Source organism: Arachis hypogaea, chromosome 10 (genome assembly GCF_003086295.3).
Source record: "Arachis hypogaea cultivar Tifrunner chromosome 10, arahy.Tifrunner.gnm2.J5K5, whole genome shotgun sequence".
Lineage (NCBI taxonomy): Eukaryota > Viridiplantae > Streptophyta > Magnoliopsida > Fabales > Fabaceae > Arachis > Arachis hypogaea.
In genome coordinates, this window is record NC_092045.1 from 47,895,702 (window position 1) to 47,906,804 (window position 11,103).

An 11,103-nucleotide genomic window follows, 5' to 3' on the forward strand; every position below is an offset into this window, starting at 1 on the left:
GCGCCAAGGCAGGGCAAGGTTCCCAATCTTCATGACCCGTGTTCGAACCTGGTGGCTTGCAAACACGCTACTTTTTCTTTGATTTCTTGGCACGCTAGTGGGTCTTAGAGCTTGGCTTCCTCATGGTTCATTGTTCGAACCTTGTGGCTTGCATAGTTGACGTTTTACCTTGATTTTCTTCCTCATGGAGCCCGATCCTGCTCTCCACAAGGGCAGGGCAGAGTTTGCTTCTCCTTGCTCCAAGGCACCATTTGTGCTCTGCCCTTGGAGTGGGCAGGGCAGAGTTGCCTATGCTTGCTTGGTCACCTAATGCTGCCCTCCTAGAGGGCATTCTGCCCTTGTGGAGGGCAAGGTTGCTTCCACTAGAGTTGCGGCACGCTTCTCCCTTCTTTGGCCACGCTTTCCTTTTCTGTGTCACGCTTCTTAGGCCACGCTTTTCATTTTCTTTTCTTTTCTTCACCTATAATAAACCAAACAACCACTCAAAGTATCACTAAATTCAAGAGGCTTATAAATCAATTAAAATGCAATTAAAATTAGCTTAAACCTCATGATTTAACATTAATTTCATGGTGGTTGCTTGATTTAGAGAAGTTGTGCATTTTCACTCCAAATCACTTACTTAGGATACAAGAAAGTGCATAAATGCTAACAAAACAAGTGAAATTAGCCTAAAAAAAATGGGTATATGATGACTTGTCATCACAACACCAAACTTAAACCTTGCTTGTCCCCAAGCAAGCATCAAAACTAAGAGAAAATGGAATGAATAAGAAAAGTGTATATATCCTTATTATGCAGATAGCAGAACTTGGTCTATGGAGCATTTATGCAGACAATGACACTCATTTATTGTTGCTGCTGCATAATACACATTTTGCATCAAAAGTTTGCTAGACTTGCTGTTATAAGACTCACTTTTTACTCACTCCCTTGATAACTTTTCTTAGCTTACAAAGCTTAAACAAGCTTATTACTCTTTTATAGGTTGGGTGTCAAATGCTGCAGCATAGCCTTTGGCTTTATTTTCTTTTCTTTTGCTCAACATCCTTCCACCACAGACACTTAGCTCATTAATTCTTCCTAGGATCATTGATGCCCAGCATCTCTTTGGATCACTAAGTGCTTTGTATCTAAGTTGCTCTTTATTGTGGATTTTCAATTGGCCATCCCAAATCAGTTGATCTAAGTGACTGGGTTTCAAAATACCCCTTAGAATTTACTCATCCAAGCAGATCTCAGTACAAGAACACCACAGGCATTTGTCCTAAGGTTCAAACCATTGGTGTCCAACCTTTATTCTTTGTTTTTTTCTTGCCATTTTGGCTTTTTCTTTCCCTTTTCTTTCTGTTTTTGTTACCAAGGGTATTTCATCATTAATAGGAATCTCTATAACAGCAAGCTAACTTACAATTGAATGAGAATGATATTATGCAACACTTATTTCATGAGTTATGCATTTAATCAGACACATGTGCCACCACCAACTTCCATTCATACTCATGCAACATTGGGTATTTTACTTTTCAATTCAAACCAAACTCTTTTATTTAAGCATATGGGAAACAAAGCAATATTTAAAGCTAAGTGATGGATACAAGCATCATGCAGACTTGACATTTTTTTCTAGCTATTTATTAACTTAACTAAAATGAAGGCAAAGAACAGAAAATGCATAAAGTAGAGAAACTAAATGATGGAGGCATATCATGTTTCAGACATGCATCTCCTTATTAGAGACATGAAAGAGAAAGTATGAAAGAACTTTGCCACCTTCTAATGGTCGTGGCTGCTGCTTGATTCTCCCTTCTTCTTCTTTCTCTTCCCTGTCTTGGAGTAATCTTGGATCTCTTCTCCAGGACATCTTCTAGCCCAAACAGAATCTATGAGTCCTTTGAGCCCAAAAGTTTCCAATGTGTTAAAGGTTGACTCAGTGTATTGACGAGATTTTGCTTGTTGATTGGCTAAGAATTCAGGGCATTGCTCAAATGGCTTGATCTCAGGATTGAGTGTTGGCAAATTGTGGGTCAAGTATTCCAACCTTGCTTGCATGTTTTCATCATACTCCATTCTTTGTACGTGTCTGACTTCTCCCAAGGTATGATGAACATTCTTCCATTGATACAGGTTGTGACTATACTCCGATGCTTTAGCTTGACTGAAATACAGCTTATCATATGATTCCTTGAATTCTTTGTATTGCTCTTTCTGCCCTTCAAGGATTTGTGCTTGAAATTCTTGCTGCTGAGTCATCATTTGTTGTTGCCATCTCTCTTGTTTTTCCTCCATTTGATGCTGCCAAGCTTCTCGTGCTTCTTTTTCTTTCAAGAATTGATCCATGAATTCAGGATGGGGCTCTAGATATTTCTCTTGGCCCTCTTGATTTTGGCCTTGTTCGGCCTGCATAAGTTGATTTTGACCTTGTTGAGCCTGCATGAGCTGCTGAGATAATTCATCAATTGATCTTTGCAGTTGGCTCATATCAATGGCTTCATAAGCTTGATTTCGTCCTTCCTCTCTTTGTGATCTCCTTTGTCTAGGAGCTACTACCCCTTCTTGATTTTCTTCTTCATTAATTCCCTCTATGCTCTTCTTGGTAATCCATTTTCCTACCTTCACCTTTGTTGTGTCCTCATCTTCAAAAATGACATGAGCTCTGTTACATAGCCTTAGGATGGTGCTTGGATGCCCAAGGCCTTTTGACTTGCTTGTGCTATCTGCCATATCTTGAATGCTGTCGGCTATGAGTTGTGCAACATTGATCTCACCCCCATGCAAGATGCAGTGTGTCAAGAGAGCTCGTTTGATTGTGACCCAAGAGGCATTTCCAGTAGGAAGAATAGACCTCCTCACTATCTCAAACCATCCTTTAGCCACTGGAGTCAGATTTACCCTCCTTATGTGACTTGGAATCCCCTTTGAATCTCTCTCCCAATCTGTATTTTCCATGCATATCCCTTGCAAGATCTCATCAGGATTATTTTGCCGTTGCAATCTATCCTCGTAACTAAGCTCTGGATAGGTGATGGTTCTCAACTTGAGGGCTCTTGTGATGGCAGCAAGGCTAAAACTTACTTCAACCCCTCTGACATAACTTGTGTAGGGAGCACTGTTTTTGTTTTCTTTTGCAGCATTTGCATAGAACTCCTTGATCATTACTGCACTGATGTCAGTCAGAGGAGCACACAAGAGTTCCCACCTTCTTTCTCTAGTAATTTGCTTCATGATAGGGTATTCTCCTTCCCTTAAATTAAAGCCTTTCTCATAAATGACATTCTTTGCCACCATGAACCTATGATATCTCCCTTCATGGAATTGGGATCTAAATTTAGTTGCATCAAAGGTTGGGGGTTCGGTTATCATAGGCTCTTTTCCCGGCCTTCTTTGTGAGCTTGAGGAGGCCATTAGAATTAAAGTGAAAAGAAGGAAGAAGTGAGAGTAGAAGAAGAAATATGTGTTGTGTTTGGGGTGAACCTTGGTTCGGTTTTGATGTGTGAGGTAAGGAAATTATGTAGGTTTTGGAAGTGGAAGAGAATGTGGTTTTAATATGAAAATGGCTTGAATAAAAGGAAGTGTATGTTGTGTTAATGCAACGGCTATTTATAGGCCATGTTTCCAAGCTTTTCAACAAAACCACACTAAATGAATGAGGAGGGGACCGTGAGTGTTCATGAAGGGCTGAGATTGGGTTGCTCATTCAAAGAATGCATGAGATGGACGGCTTGCATGCATGGTTGAGGCTTGACGAGGATCCTCCTCCTATTGGTTGCATGTACTTCGGTGTCCAATGTTGCATGCATGCAAATTTTGTTCCCCATGAGCACGTTCTCCTAGACACATGTGACCTTCCTCACATGACTCCTCCTAGCCGTGGCCCTTCCTTGAGCTTTGTCTTAATTCTTTTCTCCTGCAAGGATCAAGATAGCTAGCCTTAGATCATTAATATGGCCGTTGGCAATTAATTTGCATTAAAAGAAATATTAATTGTTTATTATTATGAAAAATATTTTTGTGGTCAATTGTGTCCCTTAATTAAAGATGTCAGAGGTTGGTGAACACCAAACATATCTTTTATTTAGGGGATGGCTTAAACCTTTCTCACAATTGATGCATTTTTAAAACAAATTGATGTATGATCCCTTGTCTGTATGGTTTTGAGTTCATGATTGGAAAATGATCCTCTGAATATGCATACACCAAACTTAGTGTTTGGTCACATGCTTCATCAAAAGACTTCTGCATATGCTCTAAAAGACAATACTCTTCTTTGAATAATGAACTTGGGTGTGCCTTAAGGCACACCAAACTTAGAAGTTTGCCATGTGCTTCAAAATGACATATGCATTTACCAGGCATGAAAATTCAAAACCACATTTAGAGGAATCATAGCTTATTAAATAGAAGAGAAAACAGAAATCTTAAACCATGGGTTGCCTCCCATGAAGCGCTCTTTTATTGTCATTAGCTTGACATTAACCTCCCTTTAAGGTGGTTGATGTTGGTGATGTCTCAGCTTGTCACCTCTCACTGTCAGCTTTCTCTGAGTGCTTTGATGCTCAATTTCCATATGCTCAAGAGAGAGAATTTGGTTGACAGTGTAATAATCTTCTGCTCCCTGCTGTTGGTATATTAATTGCACCTTATCACCCTTAGAGAATCCTTCAGTTGGGATTTTCTTGTTCTTCCACCCTTTGTGAGCCTTTTTCTTGTTCTTCACCTTTTTCTTGCTTGTTGATCTTCCTTTCTTGGCAATTACTTGAGTTGTGATGCTTTCCTTCTTGCTGATCACCCCTGCTTCCTTGTGAATCCCTTTTTCTTCTTGTATTTGTTTGTTTATCTGTTCCACTTCCTTTTCAGTGGATTGCTCTGAAAGAAGGTCATCACTCATTCTGCTTGTTTCTTCATTCCTTTGTGATGCTGGGAAGACTTTCAGGATGATGCTCTCCTCATGCATCCTGAGGGTTAACTCTCCTTGCTCTATGTCCACAATGGCTCTAGCAGTGGCCAAAAATGGTCGACCAAGTATTATAGAGTCATTTCCATTCTCTGAAGAATCTAGGATCACAAAGTCTGCCGGATAGATGAACTTGCCAACCTTAACTAAAAGGTTCTCAATCAGCCCCTTAGGATAGATTATTGATTGATCCACCAATTCCAAAGTCATCTCTGTTGGTTTCACCTCCTCTATGCCAAGCTTTTTCACTAGAGAATAAGGGATTAGATTTATGCTTGCTCCTAGATCGCACATCCCTTTGTTAATGAGCAGGTTCCCAATAGTGCATGGTAAGAAGAAACCTCCAGGGTCCTCAAGCTTGGGAGGGAGTCCTTTTTTAATGAGTGCACTACATTCCTCATTGAGCATCACTGTTTCCTTCTCATTCCAATCCCTTTTCTTGTTGATGAGCTCCTTTAAGAACTTGGCATACAGGGGCATTTGCTCCAAAGCCTCTGCCAAAGGTATGTTAATCTCTAGCTTCTTGAAAGTCTCAAGAAATTTGTGGAAGTGCTTGTCCTTTGTTTCCTTGTAAAATCTCTGTGGGTAAGGTAGAGGTGGTGTTGAGCTCTTCACCACTTGATGCTGTTTTGGAGTTGGTTCCTCTAAGATCTTCTTTCCTTTCTCCAAATTCTGTGGCTTGTTGTCTTCCTCTGTGAGCTTTTCTGAAGCATTCTTGCTTGTCTTGTCTTGGTTGATGGTTTCATCCTTCTTTGTTGGCTCAGTGTCATTCTCCATGAGCTTCTTTGTTGCTCCTTGGCTACCATCTGTTAATACTCTTCCACTTCTCAGTTGCACCACCTTGCATTCTTCCTTTGGGTTGGGAATGGTATCACTAGGTAGTGAACTTGATGGCTTCTCAACAGAGATCTTCTTAGAGATTTGTCCAATCTGCCTCTCTAGGTTCTTCATGGAGGCTTCTTGATTTTTGTTTGTTAATTCTTGGCTCTTCATTAGTTTCTCCATGAGTAGCTCTAGGTTGGTGATTCTCTGTGAGTCTTGGGAAATGGTTTGATTTTGGGGTGTTGATGGATGAAGATAAGTGTTTTGGTTAGTTGGGTGGTTATTGGGTGGGTATTGGTTAGAATTTGGGTAGTTGTTTTGTGGTTTTCTGTATGAGTTTTGGTTAGTGTTTGGCTGGGGGTTGTGGTTTGTGTTTTTCCAATTGTTTTGGCTTGTGTTTCTTTGCCATGGTTGTTGGTTTTGAGTATGGTTATCTCCCCATCTAAGGTTGGGATGATTCTTCCAAGATGGGTTGTAGGTATCACCATAGACTTCATTTGTTCCAGAATTTTGATTGTGCATGTATTGGACTTGCTCTTGCTGTTGCTCTTCTTGAGTTTCTTCACTTTGCACCCAAGTGGTTGGAGGTTGGCTTGTGGTCACTGCTGCCACTTGCAAGCCATCAATTCTCTTAGCCATTTGTTCAAATTGTTGTTGAATCTGCTGCTGCATCATCTTGTTTTGAGCTAAGATTGAATCAACTCCTTCCAACTCCATGACTCCTCTTCTCTGTGATGGTTGGCGTTGTCTTTGATGAGCAAAGAAATATTGGTTGTTGGCCACCATCTCAATAAGGTTTTGAGCTTCCTCTGTGGTCTTCATGAGTTGTAAAGACCCTCCGGCAGAGTGATCAAGAGCTTCTTGAGCTTTAAGAGTGAGTCCCTCATAGAAGTTTTGCAACTTATCCCACTCAGTGAACATCTCTGGTGGACACTTCCTCAATAGAGCCTTATACCTCTCCCATGCTTCATATAAGTTCTCGGCCTCCATTTGAGTGAATGTTTGAACCTCTGTCTTCAACCTTAGGACTCTTTGAGGAGGGTAGAATTTGGCAAGAAACTTGCTCACTAAGTCATCCCAAGTATTGATGCTTTCTTTTGGAAAAGTCTCTAGCCATTGAGTTGCCTTATCTCTAAGAGAGAATGGGAAGAGTAGCAACTTGTAGCTATCAGGAGGTACACCATTTGTCTTCACTGTGTCACATATTCTCAAGAAAGTGGACAAATGTTGGTTTGGATCTTCCAAAGGCCCTCCTCCAAAAGAACAATTGTTTTGCACCAGAGTGATGAGTTGTGGCTTGAGTTCAAAGTTGTTTGCATTGACATTGGGAGGAAGAATGCTACTCCCACAATGCCTAGCATTTGCAAACGTATATGAAGCCAAGACTCTTCTCTGTTGGTTATTGTTAGCTCCTCCTCCTGGTTGACTAGTATCTCCTTCCATATCTTGGAATTCTTCCTCAGATTCTTCTTCTTCCCCAACAATGAACTTCCCTCTTTCAGCTCTTCTTATTCTCCGAAGAGTCCTTGGATCAATTTCAGAGATGATAGGAGAGGATCTCCCTATACCTGACATACAAACACAAAGCAATAAACACACAAACCCAGGAAGCTAATGCAACTTCAATCTATTGCTAGAATGAGGTTTTGGTTAGTTTAAGCAAAAATTCAAGCAGTTAGTGTGTTAGTAAGAGTTAGAATAACAGAAAAAGAAAAGAAAATGCTTAATCTAGACCTCCACTTTACTTAATCATTGTCAATCTATTTCAATCCCCGGCAACGGCGCCAAAAACTTGATGTGTGGAAAACGATCCAACACAAAACTCACCGGCAAGTGTACCGGGTCGCATCAAGTAATAATAACTCACACGAGTGAGGTCGATCCCACAGGGATTGAAGGATTGAGCAATTTTAGTTCAGTGGGTGATTTAGTCAAGCGAATCAAGTTTTGGTTGAGTGATTTGTGTTTAACAGAAATTAAATGACAGTAAATGTAAATGGGGAAGGGAAAAGTGCAGTAAATTGAAGAACAAAATTGTAAAATTGCAGAATCTTAAAGAGCAAGAAAGTAAATGACTGAAACTTAAAGTGCAAGAAACTTAAATTGCAGTAACTTAAATGGCAAGGAAGACAAATTGCTAGAAAGTAAAAGGGAATTGAGGAATGGGATTGTAAGATCCAAACAAAGAAGATGTAAATTGCAGTAAATGGTTGAGCAGAAAGTAAATCAGAAACAAGTAGCATTCAAGCAGAATTCAAATGAAATGTAGCAGAGGTTCACAGAAGAACCAAAAGTGGAATTGTGATCTCAGGGTTCCAAGGGCTTAGGTAGCAGATCCTAAAACCCAATTTCCTTCCCAGATCTGAATTAACTAAGCAATTAACAGAAAATTAAAGATGAAGCAGTAGAAGAACAGAATTGGAATTTAATTATGCAGAAAATAAAATGCAAAGAGCTTGAATGGGAATTGGGACAGAATTTCCCCAATTTCACACACCCAATGCTCAGAAAACAGAAGAGTAGAATTGCCCAAGAGAAGTGAGGAAGGAGATCAATCAATTCTCCTTTGATCCTCTTGGCACTCGGACAAGTTCTCTCAAGGACAATTACAAAAGCTCAAAAGAAAGGTGAAAGTAGAATTTCAAAGCCAAGGTAAAAGTAAAAATTCAAAAATGAGCATAAAAGTCCTAATTACATCAAACTAACTCCTATTTATACACTTTCTATTCTTGGATTTTGGGATTTGAATGGGCTTTTGGATTGGTGAAGAAATGAGTTCAAATTAATTTTTAATTTGAATTTTGGCCCAAAAACCACTCCCAGGAGGCTGCCCTGCCCTTGTGGAAGGCAGGGCAGAAAATTGATGCTTGGTGCTTGGAGTTGGTGCGGCCATGATGCGTTTTGGTGCTGCGTGGTGCGCGTCTGGCATGAGGTTGGTGCGCCAGAGGCTGCCCTGCCCGCGCCAAGGGCAGGGCAGGAAAGCTTTGGTGCGCCAGGGGGCGTTGTGCGCTCGGTTGGTGCTGCCAGGGGGCGTTTGGTGCGCCAAGTCCATGCACCATTTCAAATGCTGCCCTGCCCGCGCCAAGGGCAGGGCAAGGTTCCCAATCTTCATGACCCGTGTTCGAACCTGGTGGCTTGCAAACACGCTACTTTTTCTTTTGATTTCTTGGCACGCTAGTGGGTCTTAGAGCTTGGCTTCCTCATGGTTCATTGTTCGAACCTTGTGGCTTGCATAGTTGACGTTTTTACCTTGATTTTCTTCCTCATGGAGCCCGATCCTGCTCTCCACAAGGGCAGGGCAGAGTTTGCTTCTCCTTGCTCCAAGGCACCATTTTGTGCTCTGCCCTTGGAGTGGGCAGGGCAGAGTTGCCTATGATTGCTTGGTCACCTAATGCTGCCCTCCTAGAGGGCATTCTGCCCTTGTGGAGGGCAAGGTTGCTTCCACTATGAGTTGCGGCACGCTTCTCCCTTCTTTGGCCACGCTTTCCTTTTCTTGTGTCACGCTTCTTAGGCCACGCTTTTCATTTTCTTTTCTTTTCTTCACCTATAATAAACCAAACAACCACTCAAAGTATCACTAAATTCAAGAGGCTTATAAATCAATTAAAATGCAATTAAAATTAGCTTAAACCTCATGATTTAACATTAATTTCATGGTGGTTGCTTGATTTAGAGAAGTTGTGCATTTTCACTCCAAATCACTTACTTAGGATACAAGAAAGTGCATAAATGCTAACAAAACAAGTGAAATTAGCCTAAAAAAATGGGTATATGATGACTTGTCATCAAGTGTTTTCAGAGATTATAGGGCATGAATGGCTCAGAGGATGGGAAGAAAGCATGCAAAAGAGGAAGGAATGCAAGAAGTTGGAGAAATTGCTAAGCTGTCCAACCTGACCTCTCTGCACTCAAACGGCTATAACTTTAGCTACAAAGGTCCAAACGACGCGGTTCTAGTTGCGTTGGAAAGCTAACGTCCGGGGCTTCGATTTGATATATAATATGATATAGTTTCACTGACACTAGGCGACGCGACTGCGTGATCCATGCGGCCGCATCGCAATGACAAAAATCCAGCGTGGCCAAATTCGAAACCAGCGAATTCTGGACTGTTTCTGACCCAGTTTGCGGCCCAGAAAACACAGATTAAAGGCTATAAAGTGGAGGAATGCATCCATATATAGGATTGACTCATAATTCACTTTCCATGATTTAGATTTAGTTTTGAGAGAGGTTCTCTCCTTTCTCTCTTAGGATTAGGATTAGGATTAGAAATTAGGATTTTTAGAAACTAGGATTTAGGACTTCTCTTAGCTTTCTAGAGTGACACTCGATCCAGGTTCAATATTCCTTTTTCTATTTAAATCTCTCTTTTATACTTTGATTACTCTGAAGCTTTTATTATGTTTGATTGATGTTGCCCAATTGGCTGTTGATATTTTCCGTGTTAGAATTGACATTTTTATTTAATGATATTTGTGATATTTCATTTTAATATTGCTTTCTTTTATTTACATGATTATTGCTTCCCATCTGAAGGCATTTTTATTCCAGTAGTTACAATTTTCTTTCCTTTTGGTCTTGGTTAAATAATTGGTAACTCTAGAGTTATCAAACTCATTGTTGACTGAAAATTGGAATTCATCCACTTAACTTACCTTCATAGTTAAAGGTTAACAAAGTGGGAGAAAAATCCAATTCTTATCACAATTGATAAGGATAACTGGGATAGGACCTCCAGTTCTTATACCTTGCCAAGAGATTTTATTAGTATTATTTTATTTTATTTATCATATAATATATTCGCACCTTACTTCCAAAACCCCAGTTTACAACTCATAACCAATAATAAGAACATACCTCCCTGCAATTCCTTGAGAAGACGACCCGAGGTTTAAATACTCGGTTATCAATTTATTTAGGGGTTTGTTACTTGTGACAACCAAAATGTTTGTACGAAGGTATTTTTGACGGTTTAGAGACTATATCTACAACGCGACTGTTTTTATGACATTCTTTACTGGCAAAAATTCTAACGTCAAAATGGCGCCGTTGCCGGGGAATTGCAAACGTGTGCCTTATTATTGGTTATTGTAAATATTTTTCAAAAAAAATATATATTTTTCTTTTACTTGTTTATTTGTTTCTCCTTTTTCCCCTTTATTTCTGATAACTACTATGAATTCTCATCCCTCTCGCTTTGAGTTTGGTTCTAACTTTGTTGAAGGAAATAGAAACCACAGCAGGAATATGCATCAAGGTCAGACCAATCAAGGATGGATGGAGCCAAGAGGATCTAATCAACCCTTCAGGCAACAACACCATCC